This window comes from Antechinus flavipes, chromosome 1 (genome assembly GCF_016432865.1).
Source record: "Antechinus flavipes isolate AdamAnt ecotype Samford, QLD, Australia chromosome 1, AdamAnt_v2, whole genome shotgun sequence".
Classification (NCBI taxonomy): Eukaryota; Metazoa; Chordata; class Mammalia; order Dasyuromorphia; family Dasyuridae; genus Antechinus; species Antechinus flavipes.
Window position 1 is genome coordinate 501450114 of NC_067398.1, and position 24360 is coordinate 501474473.

Here is a 24360-nt window from a genome sequence, read left to right on the forward strand (position 1 = left end):
ATTTGGAAAGAAGATAAAAATAACCTGGGAAAAAAAATAAAAATGCAAGCAAACAATAACAGAAAGAGTGCAAATGCTAGGTTGTGGTCCACACTCATTTCCCAATGTTCTTTCTCTGGGTGTAGCTGGTTCTGTTCATCACTGATCAATTGGAACTGATTTGGATCCTCTCATAGTTGAAGATAGCCACTTCCATCAGAATTGATCCTCATATAGTATTGTTAAAGTGTATAATCTTCTGGTTCTGCTCATTTCACTTAGCTTCAGTTCGTGTTAAATCTCTCCAAGCCTCTTTGTATTCATCCTGCTGGTCATTTCTTACAGAACAATAATATGAATATACTTTCAGTGCATAAAAAAAAATTCTATTGCACAGTAAAAAAAAGAATAGGGGACAGCTAAGTGAGAGTATCTGATTGGAACCAGGAAGACTCATTTTCATAAATTCAAATGCAGTTTCAGACACTTACTAGCCTTGTGACTCTGGGCAAGTCACTTAACTCTATTTGCCTCAGTTTCCTCAACTGTAAAATGAACTGGAGAAGGAAATGGCAAACCACTTAAGTATCTTTGCCCAGAAAACCCCAGTTGAGGTCACAAAGGGCTGCACACAATTAAAATGACACAATAACAGCAAATTTCTTTTTTTTTAATTTAACAACACTTTCAGGTAGTAGCACAGGTTCCTCTTTTTCTTTTTTTTTAATAGTCAGGTTTATGATTTTTTTCTATTGGTATTTTTAAATGTTTCAATATTTCAATGGATCTATAAAGTTTTTATGTCTTTTTTTTTCTCCCTCCAGTGGTGTAAATCACAGCTCAGCTATACCTTTGTATTCTATGCTATTCTTGTCCCTACTTTGATGCTTCGGTGAATCTGTAATCTCGTCAGTGCTCTTTACAAGGTGTTAAAATCACAACTTATTCACACCTTCTGACTCTTCACCCCCATATCCATTAAACAGCCAAAGTTTGTGAATTTTACAACCATTTATCTCACATGTATCCCCTTTATAGGCAGCTAAAAGGTTCAGGGAATCGAATACCGGAACTTGAGTAAGGAAGATTTGAGTTCAAATGTAGCCTCAGACATTTATTAGCTATGTAACCATGAGCAAGTCATTTAACTGCTATCTGCCTCAGTTTTCCTCATCTGTAAAATGGGAATAAAAATGGCACCTACTTCCCAGAGATGCTATGAGAATCAAGAGATAATATTTGTGAAGGGCTTTGCAAATGTTGAAATGCTAAGTAAATGCTAGGAATTCTTCTCCACTCACACTTGCCACTGTCCTAGTTCAGACCCATGTAACCTCTCACTGGAATTATTGCTCTTTGTATCTCGTTTCCTCCCTCTCTAACCCATCTTTCACATAACTTCCAAAGTGGAATACTTGGCACAAGTCCAACTAGTTCCCCTGATCAAAAAGCTCCAGTCGATTCTACTGACTCCAAGATCAAATACAAAATTCTTTGTTTGGGGATTTAAAGTCCTTTATAATCAGGCTCCAGCCCACCTTTTCAAGACTCTTTTGTGTTCTATCTCACAGAGATCTCCATTCCATTCAAACTATCCTATTTCCCCCCTTCCTGTTTCTCATCTCCTATATTTCCACACATTGATCCCTATATTTGAAATATACCCCCTCCTCATCTCTAATATAGTCCCTCAAGACTACCACATCAAGAAATCTAGTATGATCTTAACATACTTTATTTGACAGGATAACAACTTTATTTGAACCTTATGAAGTGATTTATCCAGTGTCATGCAGCTAATAAGGGAAAAAGCTGGGATTGGAACTGGGTCTCAGGACTCATCTGTGAAATAGGGGCTATTAAACTAAATCCTTTTTCATGGAATAATAGTGTGTAGAGCAAAAAAGACACTTATAGATCATTTAAGCTAAAAGATGTGGAAGTGTCTATTCTACTAATTCTTTCAAGTGTAGCCAACCTTGTATCATGCTTATTTGTGTATGTACCCCCTTGTCAAACATTCTTATGACAGTCATGTCCAATTCTTCAAGACCCTGTGGATCATACTGGCTATGGGGTTTTCTTGACAAACATACTGGTTTGCCATTTACTTCCTCAGTGGATTAAGGCAAACAGGTTAAGTGACTTGCTCAAGGTCAAACAGCTAATGAGGGTCTGAAGCCAGATTTGAACTCAGGAAGATGAGTTTTCCTGGCTTTGGGTTTGACATGCTATCCATTGAACCACCTAGTTGCCTCATTCTGGGGACACTGTAGGATATTTTCTAACTCTTAGATTGTAACCCTTGCCCAATAAATCTGGCAAAAGGTGACAACTCTTCTTCCCACTCACCTATACAGATTCTTAAGCTAGGATACATAAGCTTGCTTTAAAAAATTGATGATGATATTTTAATATAATCTTTTCCTTCACAACCCTAATTATTTTATCTCATACACTTATAAACATTATTCCAAGAATGGGTTTATAGATTTTACTAGTTAGCCAAGAGGTATCACAATACAAAAAAGTGATATAGAAGAATGATTTCTTTGCGTAAGAATCTAGTTCACAATGTGATAAGATCTGAAAAAAAGGAAAACAGAACAGACCCCAAAACAAAGAGGAAAACAAACAAGCCTTCTCCTGGGCATCACTTTCCCAAAAATCCATGTAAATTCCCAATATCTTAAGAGTCCCAAAGAGTCATGTAGTTTTCTTTTGTTCCCAACAGAGATACCAGATACTGCTTTCATAGACTCATCCATAGATCCACAGCTGGCAAAACCAACCCTTAAATTTTTACAGGTAAGGGAAATAAAGCTTATGTGGAATAAGCAATATGCCTAAAATCACAGTTAATAAATGTTTCAGGAGGAATATGACCTTAATTGATCTCAGCAGGTGACATCAGACATTGCTTTGGAATAGTGGTTGGAGTGAGGGACTTGGGAGTGAGGAAGACCACCTAATGACATGAGTCTGAGCCAGTCACTTAAGCTCAGTTTCCCCATCTGTAAAATGGGATTGATAATAACTGCACCTACTTCAAAAGGATATTGTAAGAATCAAAAGTGATAACAGTTATAAGTTACTTTGCAAACTCTAAAGCCCTATTTAAATTTCAGCTATTTTCACTATCATCCCCCTTTCTCCTGCAGTTCCAAGATGGTCCCAGGAGATGTCAGCAGACCTTTTCTATTGATACCCCTCCTATCCCTCCTAAAAGGGGTCCTAGGCTCTCTTCTCGGCCCACTTGCCTTCTGGCTAGATGAAAATAAAGTCTTGGAAAAGTGAGCTAGAGCCAGATTGTAAAGGACTTTAAATCCCCAAACAAAGAATTTTGTATTTGATCTTGGAATCAGTGAGTCGACTGGAGTTTTTTGATCTGGGAACTAGCTGGACTTGTGCCAAGTGTTCCATTTTTTGCAAAGGAAAAGTATTCCTGCCTGAGTTTTGCCACCACAAAACCTCCAAAGATCCCCCGGTTTGGAAAGAAGTGAAATTTGTTCTGAGTCACAGAGCTAGTGATGTAATACCAGGCTAGTGACTTCCCCTCACGGGATGATCATCCTTCGCTACCCCCCTGGCTGACCTATAGCTTACAAAAGCTTGCAAAAGAAGTTGGATCCTGCTGACTTCCTAAATTAAGGGTGTTCCTGATCTCAGCATCTCTTTCAGTTAGGGAGACCACAAATCCCGTTAAACTTATTTTTTAATCACCTCTCTTTCCTAACAATAAGCCTATCATCACTGCCTACATTTCTTTACCTCCCATTTATTTTTAGTTTTTATTGAATTCTGACTCTATTTCACTATTGAAACTGCTCTTTCAAATGTACTGTGTGTGTATATCTCTTTCTCCTTTTTTTTTTTCCTTCCCTCAATTCCCTAAAAAATAAAACCTTTATTCAAGAAAAATATGAAGAGGGAATCTCAGGCTGCATTTCTAAATATCTCCAATTTTCGCTCATTGTAGTTTAGGAAACAATTTTAGAACAGAGAGGCCCTCCAACAGAAGGATATGAGAGACACAAAGGACTAGAAGCCTATTGATTGGAGAGCCCATTCCCAGCCTCTTATTCCCAGCTCCTCCTTTGTCCACTCTCAGGCAACCTTTGTGCTGGCAGACGTACTCATTTCCAGTGATATCTTCATTACCACCATATCTAATGGACTTTTCTCTGTCCTACTAACTGGAAAAAGTAATGTTCTTCTTCGATTAGGTACACTTGCTTCTATCATTTGAATAGGTCTATTTCCAGTCAGAACTCATTAGTCTCTAAATCCTTCCCCTTTTCTTGCTCACCTGAATCATTTGTGATTACATGATAAGAATTTAATTGTCGGGGCTGCAAGAAAACAGGAACACTGATAGCCATATGAATTGTTCCAACTACTCTGGAAAACAATTTGGAATTAGTCATACCCTTTGACCCAGTGAGTTCATTCCTGGATAGAGAATTCTAAAATCAAAAAAAAGGCCCCACAAATATCAAAATATTCACTCCAGCACTTTTTGTGGTAGCAAAAACTAGAGGCAAATCAGGTACTCATCTATTGGTAAGTAATTTAAAATTTGGGGCATATTAATGTAATGAAATATTATTGCATCATAAGAAATGAAAAACAAGGAATTTAGAGAAATATGGTAAATCACATAAACTTATGAATAAGGAAATAAGCACAATCAGGAGACTATCACAATGACAGTAATAAAAAAAAAAAAAAGAGCACTAAATGAAGCTCAGTGGTGAATCATTGTCACAACTCATCTTAGTCCTGGAAAAGATATGAGGAAGCCCTTCTTTCCTTTTTGGATGATGAGATACTACAAGTATAGAATATTGTTTACTCTGACAGATATGATCACTATTATCAATTGGTTTTGCCAAACTCTTTCCCCCTCTAACAAGAAAAACACCATTTTGTGGTCATAGGAGCAGAGGAATATTTTTTTAATGACATATAAACTTATTGAAAAATAAAAGATTTTTTGAGAGCTTTCTCTAACCTTATATCAGGCCATGGAGTCATCTTTATCTTTTCTCCAGATATTTCGAAATTTAACCAACTGAATGTCGTATTTATTGAACAACTGTATAGCAATTTGTGAATGTATGGTCAATATGGTAGCATAAGTTTGAGGGCAGGGATAGATGAACTCAAGTGAATCTACCCTGAGACAATCCCTTTCCTCCATCCCCTCCCATCCCTGGCTTTTGGACTTTCTAAAAAACACAAACATTTTATACATATAATATTGTATATCTTATAAGTACATGCAAATATAACATACATGTTATATCTATGACATGTTGTATGTTATACACATATTTACCATATGCATATTCTATATTTGTAATATGTGTCCTCTAGGGCAGCAAGTCTCAAAAAGTGGTTTAGGGACCTGGGGAAGATGTCCTTGAAACCCTTTTAGAGGGCACCAGAGATCAAACTCATAGTATTAATCAATCAGATGTTATTTGCCTATTAAAATACTCTTCCCTTTTCCAAATACATTTCTGTATGAAGTTGGATTTTATTCATACACCTCAGCCAAAACAACATATCGCAACAGATTGAATGCATAAGCAGATATGAGAATCCATTTGTCTTCTATTAAGCCAGACACTAAAGAGATTTGTAGACATAAAAAAAATGAATTCTACTTTTTTCACTAAATTTTTTTGCATGTTTTGGAAAATAGTTATTTAAATTAAAATGATATTTATGTCAACATATAATGAGTTTATTGTTGTTATTTTATGAATCAATATTTTAAAATATATCCATTTTAATTCCTACTATAGTAAATAGTGATAGCTAAAACATGTATAAATAAAAGCTCTTTGATATTCTTGTAACTTTTAAGAATATAAAGAAATTCTAACAGCAAAAAGTTTAGAAGTGGCTAATCTGGGGGATGAAGCTTCAGCTTAGAAAGTCTTCTCTTTGTTCCTTATTTATCCTTGCTTATCAACGTGGGCTGCCTTAGAAAATGTAGGCAGTGCTACTGGGTTTGGCAGTTGCTAGGAGAGCCCCATTGTTCGACTGCTTCCCTGCCAAGGTGCCGAGGTACATGCCTCTGATGGTGGGGACTGGATAACTCTACTGCTGGTATTCCAGGCTTACTTTCTGCTCTGCTCTGTCCCTTAAATAAAAACATGAAACCAAAGGCGCTAATTCTTTCTTTCTTTTTTTTCTTTTTTTTTTCCTAACAGGAGGTATCCAATATCAAAGAAGGAACAGACAGAGAGGAGGAAGGGTGGGAGAAATAGGAGGGTCAGGCTAGCATAGCACATTGGAAATGCCCCAGCCAGTGCTAAACACTTCTGACTGTAAGGACAGGAAATGGTTTTTCTTGCTTAGACGTTAGGGGGTGAGCTGAGTGTGGGGGGGGTGTATTTAGAAAGTACAGTTAAATTAACCCAATAGCTTCCTCTCCTGTGGAATGGGCGGCAGAGAGAGTGTCCCTGAGGGGGCAGTTGGAGTCTAGTCCATTTAGCACCATATTTGTTCCATGGTCTTCAAAACCATGCTAGAAGTAATCAGTTAGTCATTATCTCCCTCTGAATTAGAGAGTAATTGGGGTAGACGGATTACTCCTCCTCCTTTGGACATCTCTCTCCCCAAACTCTCTGTGAACCATCCCCAAAGTGTTCACAAACAGAGTCTCCAAAAGCCCCTCTCCCAAAACGTCTGTTTTTGGTGGAATCTGGGATGGTTGTGCAGAGAAACTGAGCTACCCTAAAATATAGGGGCTATGTCTGAGCTTGCTCATGTGTCACCTCCTCTATGTAGAAAAACGGTCTCTTTCTCCCTAGGTTCCAGTTGTTTATATTTCACCAACTAGTTCCTTCTTGTTGGCCAAAATCATGTCCAGTCCCCGTTGTCACTTTCTGTACCTGCTGAGAGATGAGATGGTCAGCAAACAGAGGTAGGACAAGGCAAGGCTTGCAAAATAGATGTTTCCTCCTCCCTGAAATATGTCAACATTCCACACCCCCCACACTCCCACTGAAGGTTTTGATCCTTCACTGCAACACATATATACTCAGAACCAAAATAAATATCTTTATGCCACAGAGATGTATTTTTCTGGCATTCATGATGAGCTTTTGTAAAAAGTAGCATTAAAAACATCTCTCTTTTATAAAATGCAAACAAAAATACTTGTATTTCCTACTGTCTGTGGTTTTCCTGACCGAAAATGCTTTGAAAACATTAGAGCATTAAATTAATAATTTTTTTACTATTATTAGACAGACACACACTCCTAATCTGAATTCCATCAGCTAGGCAAGACAAAGACTTAACCAAATGTTCTATTTTTACCAAAATGTACTAAATTACTATATTTAGAATAAGACTTTTTAACAGATGAATCAGTTGTTCACTGTCTTACACCTGTTTTGGGCTCCATCAGAATTTCACCACTGGACAAATCATAGAAATCCTTTTTATTTGAGAAATCCTGTGAGGTTCCTTGATGCCTAGGGAGCCAAGCTGGGGTGAGGCAATAACTTCTTCTCCTTTTTTTTCCTTTCTTTTTCTTTTTCTTTTTCTTTTCTTTTCTTTCTTTTTCTTTTCTTTTCTTTCTTTCTTTTTTTTTTTTCTGAGGCAATTGGGGTTAAGTGACTTGCCCAGGGTCACACAGCTAGGAAGTATTAAGTGTCAGATCAAACTTGAAATCAGGGCTGGTGCTCTATCCACTGCACAACTAGCTGCCCCGAGGCAATAACTTCTGTTAGAGATATTCATTCATTTTCAGTTCCTCTAGAGGAGTAATTATTAAGCTTTTTTTTTTTTTTAATTTTCTGCTGCCTTTGGCAATTTGGTGAAGTCTACAAGCCTCTTCCCAATATATTGTTTTTAAATACCTAAAATAAAACACATTGAATTAAAAGGGAAACCAATTTTATTCAAATGCAGGTAGCATTAAAAAAAAAAAAAAAAACTCATTCAGGTTAAGAACCTGTAATAGAGAAGATGATGTTTTAGCTGAACATCAGAATGTTTTCAAGTGCATGTCTAATAGCATATTTATTCCTGATTTATTCCAATGCTCCCATAATGTAACGTGGTAGCAGAGGAGCCCTATCCATTAAGTCTCAATGCTTACTCAGTCTTTCCCCAAACTGTTTCTATTTCTTCTCATACTGGACATTTCTTGTTTCACAGTCTCTATCCCAAGTGACTTCTGGGGTGTGGGGGTGGATAGAATTGCTCTAAGTGGATACTGGATATTTCCTTCAGGAATAATAGGGTGCCACACAATCACATAACATGTATCTTGCCCCAGCTTCTTCTGTTCCTCTATTGCCTGTCTGAGATCTGTTGTAGCATAGTGACTCAGTCTTTCACTTAGACCTATTAGATACCCCATTTCTCTTTGGCTCTACTCTAAAAATAATCATTCTAAATTCTCAGGGACAGACTAGCACATTTAAACATTCTTTCGGGTCCTAATGAGCCAATAGCATTGAAAGCTGATCCTTAACGCCTAAAGTATTCATTCAACATTCTTTCCCCCCCACCTACCCACCAAATGGGCAGGGATGCACTAACCAATCCATGGGCTTGCAACAGAATTCAATCCTAGCCCCCCATTACTTTCACCTCCCCCCTAATACACACACTCCCATGCTGAGAAAAACCAGCTTGTGAGCACGATGCTACAACAGATCTCAGCCAGGCAATAGAGGAACAGAAGAAGCTGGGGCAAGACACATGTTATGTGGTTGTGTGGCACCCTATTATTCCTGAAGGAAAGAGTCCAGCATCCACTTAGAGCAATTGTATCCACCCCCACCCCCCAGAAGTCACTTGGGATAGAGACTGTGAAACAAGAAATGTCCAGTATGAGAAGAAATAGAAACAGTTTGGGGATTAAGCCTCCAGGGAAAAAAACAATTAAAGGACAAAGAATCAGAAAGTGAGTCATATGGGAACATGAAGGAAAAAGGTTAAAATTAGCAAAGATCTCATGAACATGGAAATTCAAAGACCTTGAGCATAAGCAGATAAACCAACATACAAGATTTTAATAACAGATGGAGATGTGCTCTCCAGGTCAGCTAAAAGAATACAAATATTTATGAACAAATATTTCAAAATAAAGGAAAATTAATCAGTAACTGATGAACAAAGGACTATGGATTTCCAAGAGAGTATAGAAACACAGAAGGATGTTCCTAAGTAGTTTAAAAGAGAAATAAGTATTGCAAAAGTAGAATTCATGTTTTGCATAGCAAAAATAATTGTCAAAGAAAAAAAAAAACCTTGAATCTATAATGGCAAGTCACATAAAAAAAAAAGATAAATAAATAAAATAAAATAATTGATTGAAAATGAAAATACAAGGAGCACCTGGCTGCTTGGCCAAGATGTGTGACTTCATGGAAGATCAGGCAGAGGAGTACAAGGAGGTTTTCCAGCTGGTTGACCCAAGGGATGGAAAGATCTTAAACAGTCAGTGTGGGGTCGTGATATGAGCCCTAGGCCAGAGCCCCACCAATGCTGAGGTGCTCAGTGTTTGAGGGAATCCCAAGACTGGTGAGATGAATGTGAAGGTGCTGGACTTTAACCATTTCCTGCAAATGCTACAACTGTAGCAAAGAATAAGGACCAGGGCACATATGAGGACCAAGTAGAGGGGCTTCGGGTGTTTGCTAAGGAAGGGATTGGTACAGTCATGGGAGCTGAAATCTGACACATCCTCAGCACCCTGGGTGAGAAGATGACAGACGTAGAAGTGTTAGGGGAGGGATGAGGACAGCAAAGGCTGTATCAGCTATGAAGAGCTAGTTTGGAGGGTGCTAAATGGCTGAGAACAACTCCCCTTTCCACAAAAAACTCCCCAACTTTCTCAGTATGAAAAGCATCCTCTTACCTCTGACGCAACTAAGTACCTCTCCAGGGTTAGCAAAATCCTTTCTTCCTCTTTGGCTTATTTGCTCACCAAATAAACTTGCTTCTGCTCCTGAAAAATGAAAATGAAAATACATAGAAGTGGAAAAACAATTTAGAATAAGAAAAGCAAAAAATATTAATGCAAAAAAAAAATCCAGGATTTCCATATAACCAAAGACAGATTGAATAGAGACAGCATAAAGATTATAGGGTTCCCAGAACCTTTTGTCAAAAACAAAAACAAAAAACCTGGTAAGACATAAAATAAGAAAACTGCCCAGCATTTCTGAAAACAGAAAACAAAGTACAAATTGAAAGAAATCGCAGATACATTCAGGAAACAATAGCAACAACTTTTTGCTTCATGTTCAAAGCACATAATGGTTAAAATGAATATTCTCAATGACAAACAATAAAATTTGCAAGAGAACAAGAGAAAAACCCTAAAATATAAAATATAAAATATTTTTATTATTATTAAAATAAAAACCCTAAAATAGAAAGAACATTTAATACAAGACTATTCTTCATCCACTAGACACAACAGGAAGGAATGGAAAAATGTATTCCAAAGAGCAAAAGACCTCAAGCTGACATAGAAAATAAATTTGAATTTAACTATTAAAGAAAAAAATGAACACACAGTACAAAAGAAGTGTTCATAGAAAATTCTAGAAATTCCTAGAAAACTAGCCAGACTTAAGCAAATTGTTTTCAAATATCCCAGATAACAGAAAATATAAGGTAAACAAATTCAGCAACCAAAGACAACCACCAGAAAAGCAACATAGAGACTTTTAAGAGATTTCTTTCTAAAAGTACATAGTGAGATAAGTGAGAGCAAAAGGCAAATAGAAATCATGGTGGTGAAATAGGTTTAAACTTCATAACGCTTCACCTATAAGGGAATGTTTTTGTGGAACCAAATATAAAACAGAAGGGCACATAAAAGAGAGGGTAAAGATAACAATAAGTTTTATGACCTAATTAAAAAGTTAATAATCTCTCAAAAAGAAGAAAGCCTTCAGGAAAATGGACAAAAAGACAAAGGGGTAGATTGAAAAAAAAAAGGAAAAGAAAGACTGAAATCTAATTTCAAAAGTGGAATAAGGACTAGAAATCGTGGGATAGTGAATAGTCTTAAAGGGCATTGTTCAGTCCATCAGTAAACAAGCGTTAATTGTTGCTTGCTGGCTACTTGCTAGACATTATGCTAAGCACAGTGAATACAAATAAAAGCAAAAAAGAAAAATGAAGTCTGTCTTCAAGAAGCATACATAAAATTAAGTTGGAAAGTGGTGGAAGGGGATTAACTTGATGTGGGGGCAAGTAAAGAAAGTCCAAAGTGCAGCCTGAAGAGGAATGAAACAAGATTGATCTGGATGTATTCCTTAAATGCAGTTTCTGGGAGATTTCCAACTAGTGGGAGAGACTACAGAGATGTAGATTGCAAGGTTGAAGTTTCTGGGAATATTGTAGAGAAAATATAGAGTATAGTACAAAGGAAAACAAGAGATGGAGACCTTAAAATGGATATTCTCACTAGGGATCTGCTTTTCAGAGAAGCCACTCGCTCATCCTGCCTCAAGAGAAGTGAAATCAAAGCTATTGGGAATTACTGATACCTGAGGGGGAGGGCAAGGACCCAGAGAGGATATTTCGTGGTAAATGGGGAAAAAATGGTCCTGAGGAAAGCAAAGGTTAATGATGAATTGTACAATCATGGATATAGAAAAAAATTCCTACAATGGGTCAATATTCTATCACCTGCAGCAATTGTTACTTTCAAGACAAGATACAACAGAAAAAGAGGTTTGGGACATATCTAGACAACGATAAGATTTAAATAATTTAAATAGGTACCTTAGAAGCTTTGGCTCCAAGGGGAATACAGAAATTAAAGAAGGGCTAAGTATAAGGATCATGTGTGTGTGTGTATATATGTGTGTGTGTGTGTGTGTGTGTGTATATATATATATATATATATATACACATATACATATAAAGTCTAGAATAGAATGGTAAGATAAGAGAAAAGGTGAGGAAAGGTTCTTTTTAAAATAGAGTCACAGAAAATTAAAATTTAAACAAAATACATTGAAGAAGAGGAAAAGAAGGGGAATTTTACTTGACCACTTAACTCGGGGCAAAAAGAAAGAAACATCTAAATAAAAAAAAGAAACTAATAAGCAAAATTCCAAAAGTCTAAGGGAAAAGGGTAAAAAACAAGAGAGGTAGATGAGGGTGAGGAGCAAAGAGCCAGTGGGAATAGAAGTACCTTAAAACAGACTAAGCTAAAATAACTGAAGAGACAAAGTAGTTACAGAGGAAAAAGAAAAATCCTATGGGGGGGGGGGGGGGAGAGTATCAAAGACAAATGCAAAAAAATTGAAACTGATAGATTTAAATGTAAATGGATTAAGGGGAGCTAAGTGCCACAGTGGATAGAGCACTGGCCCTAGAGTCAAAAAGACCTTAGGTCAAATTTGACCATAGATACTTGACACTTACTAGTTGTGTGACCTTGGGCAATTCATGGAGCCTCAATTGCCTTGCCAAAAAAAAAAAAAAAAAGTGAATAGATTAAACAATCCAATAAAATGAAAATGAGTGGCATATTATGTAAGAAAATGAAGTTCCACAATCTATTGCTTATAAGAAACATGTCTAAAAAACCAAGATATGCAGAGATACAAATGAACTAAAAAAAAAAAAATTACTCTGCATCAGGTGAATTCAAAAAATTAGGCGTTGTAATCATATTATCACCAGACAAAGCAAAAATAAACATTCACAACATAAAGAAGGATAAACAAGGAAACTATATCATACTAAAGGAATCATATACAACAAGTCAATATCAATATTAAACTTCTATGTTCCAAATGCCTTAGCATTCACATTCATAAAGAAAAACTAAACTATAAAAAGACCTAGACAGGAATACCATAATGTCAAGAGATCTAGTGTTATTTTATCAATTCTGGATAAGTCTAAAAGAAAGATAAACAAAATTACTTAAGAGACTAAAGCTCAAAGATTTATAGTATCTTTTAAGTAGGATAGATAAAGAATATACATATTTCTAAGAACTACATGGAATTTTTATTACAATGTACATTGTTTTAGGGCACAAAGATATTGCAAACAATATAAAAAAGAGAAATAATAAATATTCTTTATGGATCATGATGCAATAAAAAAAAGTAATCACTTCAGGGAGCACAAATAAAAAATGGAGACCTAAATGGATGCTTAATATAGTGAAATACTAAACAAGGTGTGCATCAAAGAACAAATCATAAGAAACAATTCTTTAAAAGAAAATTTTATGATATAACAACATATTACAATTTCTGGGATGGAGCTATAGCATTCCTCAGGGGGAAATCATATCCCTAGAAATGTACATTAACAACATAAAAAAGGAGAAAATTAATGTGCTGAATATACCTTTTGAAAAAAAATTTAAAAATCATAGGGTGGTTAGGTGACGTAGACAGAGCACTGACACTGGAGTCAGGAGGATTTGAGTTCAACTCTAAACTCAGACACTTGATACTTATTACCTGTGTGATCCTGGGCAAATCACTTAATCCGGATTGTCTCTCATATATACACACACAAATTAAAAGTTCAACAAATTGGCAATCTTAAAGGCACAAAATAGGAGATATTAAAAATTAGAAGAGAAATAAATTAGAAACCAAAAAACTATATGAACAATCAAGATAAAAGTTTGTTCTTTAAAAAGACTAATTAAATTCATAAACCCTTAACCAAAGGGCAGAAAATCAAATGAACAAAAGGGCAAATGATAGTGGTAAAATCACAACAAAGGACATGTTGATTCATTAGGTCTTCTAGCAGAAGGAGCCAAATGTGTCAAGGAAATAAGGGACAATCAGGTCCCAGGACTACTTGCCTCCATCTAGGGAAAACTAATCCTTATCACAGGCGGGAAAGAAGAGAAATATTACCTAATCCAGGTTGTGGGGAAAAGTGGTAGATGTTAGTCTTTAAAAAAAAAAAAAATTACTTCCTAGTGTGTGACCCCTGGACAAGTCACTTAACCCCAATTGTCTCAGCCAAAAAAAAATTTTTACTAAGCCCTAAATCAGGGAAGGAGAAAGGACATAAAGGAAATTATAGGCTAATATCTTTAATGAGCATTAGGAAAATAATCAGCATAATTAATCATATTTCAAATTTAAAAATCTAAAATCACATGATTATCTCAATAGATTGTATTTTGACAAAGTACAATTTATTAATTTATTGAAAAAACCTTACAACATATTAGCATAAAGAGATCTTTTTAATATCAAAAAAAAGTCTCCAAAATAAAAAGCAAATATTTTAAGTAAGGGAGATACACTTCAATCTTTTCCATAAATATAGGAATAAAGTAAGGATATCCATATCCATTCTCCTTGCTATTGTTCTGTATGGTTCTGGAAATGTTACCAATAGCAATGACAAGAGAAAGACATTGAAGGCACAAAGTATGATCAGTAAGAGATAAAATTATCCTTATTTGTTAACAGGGAGTCCTATTGTTAAAATAGGACTCTATTTTAGGGACTCAGCAAATGATAATAAATGCAGCAGTTAATAACTTCACCAAAGTTACATATTACAACCTAAACTCTCAAAATTCAACATTTTTACATACTTAAATCCAAAAACCTGTAATAGGAAGGGAGATCCCATTGCAAATAACTACATTGTGCATAAAATAAATGGGGATTAATTTACTGAAGAACACAAAACTGCTTGTACAGATTGAAATACAACGTGTTCCTTAAAGAAATGAAGGATAAGATAGCGGTGGTATCACATCAAATATAGTATGAAACCTGGAGTCAGGAATTAGGAAGACCTCAATCCAAAAAAGACCCAGCTTCAGGCACTTTTATTAGCTATATGTCTTTGGGCAATCATTAAATCTGTTTGCCTCAGTTTCCTCAAATGAGTATAATAACACCTGCTTCCTAAGGTTGTTTAAGGATCCAAGGACTTATTTGTAAAGAGGTATAGCACAATGTGTGGCACATAGTAGGTGCTGTATAAATGCTAACTTTTATTTTTATTATTATTATTATAAACAAATCAAATAGCCAGAGAAGTGTTCAGAACTTATGGCTGTGTCATACCTATATAATAAAATATAATGTTATCATAATGATATATAAAATATATAATTTATGTATCATTAATATATATTTATGTGTTATATATCAATATAATAAAGTAATAAAAATAATACTACAAAACAATTTATTTTTTCAATATTCTGTCACTAAAATTATCATAACAATATTTTATAGAACTTGTTGAAGTAATAAAATTCATTTTAAAAAATAAAAGATTTAGAATAGCAAAGGAAATGATGAAAAGAGATAGGGACGAAGGGGGGATAATACTTCCAGACCTCAAATTATGTAAAGCAGCAGTCATCAAAATGATCTAGTATTAATTAAATAATAAAAAGGTATATCAATAGAACAGTCTAGACATCAGAGAATCAGAAAACAATGAAACTTAGCCAATCTTTGAAGAATTGCAAAACATAAATTGCTTAAAAATGAACTTGATAATAATTTTTGGAGAACAATGGAAAACAGCCTGGCAGAAATTATACTGAGATCGTCATGTCTAAATGAACATATGACCTTAATATTAAAGATTATACTGTAAAAAATTAGAATTGAAACAGATCATATACTTTTCAAAGCTGTGGATAGGAGATTTATTCTTAACCACTAAAGAATAGAGGCAATTACAGAAGATAAAATAGATAACCTTGATAATATGAAATAAAAAAAACTTCTGTTCAGAAAACATTAATGCATCAAGAAGGAAAGCAGTAAAGGGAATGGGGAACTTTCGATTAAATTTCTTAGATAAGTTGATATTCAAAAAGTATAAACAATTAACAAATATATATTGATTAAAACAAAAGTTGATATTCAAAATACATAAACAAAAGATGTATATCAATTGGGGGAATCTTGGCATCAAATTTCTCAGATAAGGATTAATATCTAAGATATAGAAACAATTAACATATATCTATGTTTATATGACCATAACATATATGCTTATATATATATATACAATTCTTCATGCATAAATAGTAAAAGCATATAAGCCAAAAGTTCTCAAGAGAACTGTAACATTGTTCTAAATCATTAATAATAAAAGGAAATTCAAATTATAATAACAATAAGGTTTCATCTTATATCCTGCAAATTGGCATGGATGGGAACAAATGATGGGTAAAGTCAGTGTTGGAGATATTATAAGTAGATTGATATACTATTGTACTGGTATCAAACTCAAATAGAAAGATTATAGTAAATTGTAGATAAAAATCCTCGCAGCCTACAAATTAACTTTAGAAAACCAAAAATTAACATTATATTTTGTTAAATATTTTGCAATTACATTTTAATCAGGAGTATAATGGGCTATTTGACATCTCTGTGTTATTGATGGTGCTGTGAATCAATACAATCGTTTTGAAAAGTAACTTGAAATTATATAGATAAAGTGGTTAAAGTTCATATACCCTATAACCAAAAGATTTTTTTACTAAACTTACATCCCAAAGATGCCATTGATAAGAAAAAACTTCCCATATATATCCAAATATTTACAGCAGCATTTTTTATGATAGTAAAAAATCGGAAATAAAATAGATATCCATAAAATAGGGAATGGCTAAAGAAATTGTGATATATGAATATAATAGAATATGACTGTATATAAGAAATTATTAATAATGATCAATATAAAAGAGCATGCAAAGATTTACATGAACTGAAGCAGAGCAAAATAAGCAGTCAAAAACCAGTATATATAAGTACAACAACATAAAGAGAAAGAATAACCATAAAAAAATAACCAAAAGCATGTTACATAATTAAAGAGAAAAAAAAAAAAAAACTATGGCTTTTTAAAGAGAAGCTATTTGAGAAGATACTCCCTATCTCCCTCTTCCTCCATACCTTTGTAAAAGTGGGAAGTCCACATTCCAGGCAGTTATTAAATCAGCCAGTCAGTCAGATGCTGTGCAGTCCAATTACAATAAAGATTAATTAACAACACAGCTCTTAGCAATCAATCTAACAATTCAGCTACAAAGTACCCTCTGCTTTTTCTTCTTAAAACAGAGGTGACAACAGAGGGCCCTAAGGAAAACCTTCACTTTTCTTCAATTCTAGGCGATGCTTAAGGGTCAACTAATCCTAGAGCTCTTGGCCAATTAAGCAAATTTTCTTTAACCAATCAAGAATCAGTCAGCTGAAGTCTTCCAACAGTGGACAGCTTCTAACTGTTTTCGGCCCCCTGCTATGTCTTCAACTCTTCTCAGGTTCCTTTTTTTCTGCTTCTGCTTCTTTTGCCTCTTATGATTCATCTTCAGTGTCTTCAATAAGATCTTTCTAAGGTATATGATGGGATAGCTAAGAGGTTCATTGGATAGAGCTCAGATCTGGAATCAAGAAATTGTTGTTGAGTTGTTTCAGTCACGTCCAACTTTTCATGACCCTATTTGGGGCTTTCTTGACAAAGATACTGCAGGGGTTTGCCATTTCCTTCTCCAGCTCATGTTACAGATGATGAAACTGAGATAAACAGGACTAAATGATAATGTTTGATTTCCTATATAGGCTTGGGAACTCACATCTATTAATTTTCATCCCTGGTTCCATAGGCATTAACTTCTTTTGAATCATGACAATTCTCTTTTTTAGTACATGCAACATATTTTTAACATTTATTCAAGACCAAGTTCACAATTAAAATTAATTTCTTTTGTTAATATATCGTATTTTTGTCTATCCCTAAATCAGTTAAAAATAAAAGATATTTTATAACATTGAACATATATGTATATGTACATAAATTGAAAATGTGTGTATACATACATATATGTGTATGTGTATGTATATATAAATCGGGGTGCTAATCTTCCATTAAATGAAGTAGACTTTTGGTACCTTACTCTCTGGTTACTCCAAATAGTACAATGAAGTGGGTTGTTCTCTTAATATCTTCTCAAACTAGTGATGTTTTTCTTGATTTCTTTTTTATTTTATGTTTTATTGCAGATTTCCCTTTATACTGAGACATGTCTTATAATAAAGTAAAATAATTAAGTAAAACTAAGTAATACAATTACCTCAACTGATAATGTATGCACCATTTTACATCTGTAGCAATCTCCACCCCTCTATTTTTTTTTAAATAAATAGAGATCTCCACATCCCATTGCGAAAAAAAGAAAGGAAAACAAATCCTTCATAGCAAATATGCATAATCAAACAAAACAAATTCCCTCAATAGCTACATACTCACACATATATGTATACATACACATATAAAAACATATAACATATACATACATGCATACATAACTATACGAGTAATTCTGCACCCCCAAATCCATCATTTCTCTGTCACAGAAAATCAAATCCATGACTTGACAGCATATTTCAGCAACAGCAAACTAAAATTAAGAATGGATATTCTAAGGAGCCCCAGAGAAGGGGAGTGATCTGAAAGCTTTTTAGGAAATAAACTAGAGAGAAGACTGGATGTAAGTTCAATTTGGAGACTATAGTCATAGTTCCTAAGTTTATAAGGACTTGAACTAGATTGTTGAAAGTACGTGTGAAGAAAATGAGATGGACATGATATGTAAAAGGGAGGCTCCTGTTTAAAAAAAATCTTCCTTCCCAAAGAGACTTCCAAGAGAAGCTGAAACTATGGAAGACTTAAAGGATAGAAACATTGAAATGTAAAGCTGAAGGCAGACAAATGAAAAATATATATTTCCCATCCTAGAAAGAGTCTAACCTTTTAGACAATTAGTTTGAGATTAGGGCACACTCCAACTGAAAAAGAACACTATAACACTAGAACTGAAGAGAGCGCAATACTACTCAACCAAACCTTAGACTGAAGGTAGAAAAAAGCTATAGATGTCCTTAAAGAATGAACCTGAGGATCTAACAGAATAAGTCATCCAACAGAAATATTGTTTTCTGAGAAGAGCTCAATGGCTAAGCAATAAGCTGCTTCTGAAATAAGGCCTGTACAGCCTCCAAGTCACCTATCTCACTCAGCCAAACAACTGAGTGCCCATCTAATTTTCCATTTAAGATAGTATCCTGCACTGTTAGGAATAAGTCCAATTGACCCACCTATTCAGCTAAGTTACTGAGCCTAGAGATGAGCCAGTCTAGCTGAATAGCAGAGCAATTCATCACTTATCTATGTCATACCCCATGAAGAAGTTGAGAATAAAAGAGACAGAAACAGAGACAGAGACAGAGACAGATTTTGTTCTAAGTACTATTAATGGGAACTTTAGTTCAGCCCATAAGCTGGTCTTACCATTGTTGTACTTTAAAATTATTACGACTGGTCCCCCATAGACTGACTTTGTGTATGATTGTGATATTAAGGGGGTGAGGAATGTTTTATAATGATTTTTCTTGCTAAATGAGAAAATGCCTTTGCTAATGAATGAATTGAGCCTACCAGTTGGTTGTTAAAGAAAGACACACTGATGGAGATTTATAATTTAGTTTTAGGAGAATAACTAACCTAGAGCTACCTCTGGAACCCTGAAAGTAGTAGCAGCCATCCCTAAGATATCCAGCCTTCCAGTGTCTATGCAAGTTGAGCCAATGAACCCAGGGGGATGTTATAAATCTATATTGTGGAAATAGACTCAGCAAGACTTGACAGCTGTTTGAATATGAGGGATCAGGAAGAGGGAAGAGTTTGAGGATGACTTTTGGGGCATGATAATGAGTTCTGTTTTTGATGTATTGAGTTAAAGATTCCTATGGGAACTGGAAATGTTATTGTTGGAAATATCTAATATGCATCTGGTGATCCAGATCTGGAGTTCAGGAGAGAGACTAAGGTTGAATAAATAAATCTGGGAGTCATCTACAAGGAGGTTATAGTTGAACTCATGAAACCTGAAATAGAGAAACCCCAGAAAAAATGGGCAGACCTTTTTTCTTTTCTCCTTACTCTTGGGAGCTAACAGTTCCCAAGAGATTTCTTAGTATATAAGAATAAAGAGTTTATAAGTGAAATATAATCCCACTGAAGAAAAAAGAGGAGGATAATTGACTATTGAATAATGACTGGTTCTTTAATTCTGTGTCACAATTCGTAGCATATTCAGTAGATATATGAATGCCTTTAGATAGCAGAAACATAACTGACATTGAACCAATGCTTGAAGGTTTGCAAAACCTTCTGTCTTATTTGATGCTCTCAGCAGCTTTGGGAGGTAGATGCTATTATCCTTATTTACAGATGAGGCTCTGAGGGGTTAACTGATTTGTCCAGGTTTATTCTACTAAGTATACTTAGTGCCACAAGTTTCCAATGAAAGCTAATATAATAACACACTTAGAGAGACATAGCAAAATGAATGAAATTAGGAAAGGATTCAAAATCTGGTTCACATAAAACTGAAAGGAAAGTCACAAATCCTAATGGACTTTCTCCTTTATAAAGACTATCAGTAATTATGCAGATTTGTCTTCAATATTCAATCAGGGATTTATCCAAGGGAAGTATTTCCCAGAAGCTATGGAGATTACATTTTTGAAAACTCTTCCTGACTTAAATAGTTGATGAGAACATGAAGGAATATTTAAGACTAGGGTGTGTTTAAAGAGACTTTCAGTGCTGTTTCCCTGTTCTTCTCTGTCTCCTCTTTGTCCATTTGTCTGTGGTTATTTCTTCATATCTATATCTCTATTGGTCTATCTTTCTCTCTTCTCTCCCCTTCCTCCCCCCCCAAAAAAAAAAACCAAGTGAGGATTTTGACTAACTTAAGAAGTCCATTGTTGACATTTCTTTTATCTACTAATGTTAATTATTCTAGAAAGCAATCATAATATTCTAATAATACCACCTCTTGGTAGTCTTTGATTTCAACCAGTGAAACACGATTCATTTATTTGGAGTCAAGAAGAATTAGGGTAAGAATTGAAGTCATATTTCAAGCAGAGAGAGTACCACACATTTTCACAGTTTCATACTCTTCCCATGAGTGAAGAAAACAGCTGTGTTTATCTGTTCACGGCTGACGAAATCCATTTGTTGGTACTGTGCTATCAAAGTTACTCTCTCCAAAGCAAATCTGGCAGTATTTTAATTTCTAATTATCACACATGCTTGCACATATCTGTAGAGGGGGAACTGCTGATATTAATGTAATATTGGAGATACTGAAATATTCATCAGACAGGAGCTCTGCCAATGAACTCAACAGCCCAACTGCTTCCCCAAATCACACATAAGGTGCAGGAGATTTGGGAATGTGGAACACCAGCAAGGCATGCTTAGGCATTTAGTCTGAAATACAGTGATCAGACAGTAGTAGCTAAAATCTTGTTTATATAGAGAAGGACATGATAGGAGAAGATGTTTCCAGCGGGTGAACAGAGGCAGTATCTGCTGCTCCCTTCTACTTTTATCTCAAACAAATAAACTGAGTTTTGCTTTGCTGTCAGAATTATAGAAATTTAAAAAGAAAATATATCTTCTTATTATTTGGGAGATATTCTTCTGAACATTTTGGGAGATAAATTTGACAATTATATAGTAATGTTATATAGTAATATATATATGTTTTATATATATATATATATATACATATATATTTCTCTCTTCTCTCCCCTCCCCCCCAAAAAATATTTTTATATGTTATATATACATGTATATGTATATACATATATATGTATGTATATATATATATATAATATATATATATACTATATAGTTATATTTGAAATCTGATGCCATCCCTTTCTCTTTTCCTGATTTAATACACAATACCCTCCTCCATGCATTCTAGGGTCCAGTCAAAATGGCCTACTTAGTCTTCCTCACACACAAATTCTACCTCCTAGCCCTGTGCTTGTTCCCTAAGCTTATAATGCTCTCCCTCCTCATTTTTTTCTTCTTAGAAATCCTAGGTTTTTATATTACTCCATTTAAGTACCACCTCCTAAGTGAGGTCTTTTCTTGCTCTCCCACTAATTATTCCCTTGTTTTGTCCTCCATTTTATTATTTAGTTGCTCAGTCATTTCCAACTTTTCATGTCCTGATAGACCATAGCATGTCAGTCCATGGGGTTTTCTTGACAAAGATACTGAAGTGGTTTGCCATTTACTTCTCTGAAAGGATTAAGGCTAATGGAGATTAAGGGACCAGCCTAAGGTCACACAGTCAATAAGTATCCAAAGCCAGATATGAACTGAGATTTTCCTGACTCAATCCACTGAGTCACCACCTAGCTGCCTCCTAGGGAAATTAAATGAATTTCCCAAAATCACATAGCTAGTGTGTCTTCTTGATTCCAGGCCTATTGCTCTATTTACTGTGTCACTTAGCTGCCTCCAATTCCCCATAACCCTGTATTTATTTTGCATATATTTTATGTTTACATACATGTGCACTTGTTATTTTCCATCATAGAATGTAAGCTCCTTGAGGGCAGGAAATGATTCACTTTTTTCTTTGTATAACCAACACGTAACAAGATCTGCCATATATTCAATGCTTGATAAAGATTTATTGATTGATACTGGAAACTTTTCAAGTATCTATGTAGTCATAATGACTAGCACATTTTTCAATTGATTAGTCCACAGATAGAAGTAGCTGCGATGAGTTTACACTCAGGAACCCCTCGTGTAAGTCTTGGTCTCTCATCCTTACCAGTTGTGTGATCACAGGAAGCCACTAAACTGTTAATTGTCTTAGGCAACTCCTTAGAACTTTATCTACTAGGTTTGGGACTCTCATTGATGAAGGAGTTTCCCAGAAATTTGGCATAATCAGTTATAATTATGCAATTGCTTATTATAATGTCTTAAATTTTGCACAGTAATTTCACATCATAGGCTTACTGGGTTCTCACAACAGCCTTGTGAGACAGGCAAAGCAAGCAGTGTTTTGTTTTTAAAATATTTTTATTTTATTTTTTGTTATTTTTTAGTTCTAGGCTATTTTCTTTCCTCCTTACCAATCCCTCGCTAGAGAAAGTTAAAATACAATACATACTCGCATTTATCAGTTCTTTCTCTGAAGGTGGAGTGCAACTTCTTTTATAAGTTCTTTGCAGTTGATTTGAATATTCATATAACTTAACATCGTTTACCATAATAGCAACATTGGGTGATAATCTTCACTCTTCTTAGCAATATCATGATCTAAGACAATTCCAATGGAATGTCCAATGGAAAAGGCCATCCACATCCAAGAAAGAGACTGAATACAGATTAGAGCATACTATTTTTACTTTTTTTTTGTTTTTTTGTTTTTTCTTTCTTGTGTTTTTTCCTTTATCATCTAATTCTTCTTTTACAACATGACTAATGCAGAAATGTGTTTAATATGATTTAACATGAATAACTTAAATCAGATTGTTTGCTCTTTTGGCAATGAGGAAGGAAAAGTTGAGGAGAAAAATCTTACAAAAATGAACATTGAAAATTATCTTTATGTGTAATTGGGAAAAAGTAAAATAGTACCAAGTGCAAAAATATATTCACATAACTCAAAATAGCTTTGTCATTCAGTTACTCTCCAAACAGTATTGCTTTGACTGTATACAATATTCTCTTCATCCTATTCACTTCATTTTTCATTATCTCATGCAAGTCTTTCCACATTTTTCTAAAATCAACCTAGTCATCATTTCTCACAGCACAGTAATATTCCATCATATATCACAACTTATTTAGCCATTCCCCAATTGATGGACATCCCCTCGATTTCCTGTTCTTTACCACCATAAAGACAGCAGCCATAAATATTTTGAAATATATAGGTTCTTTTCCTTTCTCCCTGATTACCTCAGGAAATAAACCTAACAATGATATTGTTAGGTCAAAAAGCATGTACAGTTATAAAAGCAAGCATGCACTCTTTGGGCATAATTCCAGATTGCTCTCCAAAATGGTCAAATTAGTTCATAGTTCTATCAATAGTGTGTTAATGTCCCAATTCTTCTGTCTCTTCCAATATTTGGCATTTCACACTTCTATCATTTTAACCAATTTGATAGCTATGAGATAATATCTCAAAGTTGTCTTAATTTACATTTCTCTAATCAATAATGATTTAGAGCATTTTTATATGAATTTATATAGCTTTGATTTCTGCTTCCAAAAACAGCTTGTTCATATTCTTTGACCATTTGTCAGTTGGGGGATGATTCATATTGTTATGAATTTGACAAAATTTTCTATATATTTGAGATAAGAAGCCTTTATCTGAGAAACTGTCTATACAATTCCCCAAACCCACCCCAACCCCATTTTCTGCTTTCCTATCTTGACTACATTGGTTATATTTGTACAAAAACAATTTAATGTAAATAAAATAACCATTTTATATTTATAATATTCTCTTAT

General features: G+C 34.6%; 1 long non-coding RNA gene and 1 pseudogene across 1 annotated transcript in view; one reads left to right on the forward strand and one right to left on the reverse strand.

Moving 5' to 3' along the window:
* Positions 1-4906: 4906 nt before the first annotated feature.
* Positions 4907-24360, reverse strand: part of LOC127543991 (uncharacterized) — a 66875-nt gene continuing 47421 nt past the window's right edge. Inside the window, exons 3-4 of the long non-coding RNA XR_007949353.1 lie at positions 9875-9964; positions 4907-6887 (exon numbers count right to left, since the gene is read on the reverse strand). This is a non-coding gene — a long non-coding RNA (uncharacterized LOC127543991). The remainder of the gene's footprint in view (positions 6888-9874; positions 9965-24360) is intronic.
* LOC127543989 (myosin light polypeptide 6-like) lies at positions 7588-9867 on the forward strand (annotated as a pseudogene).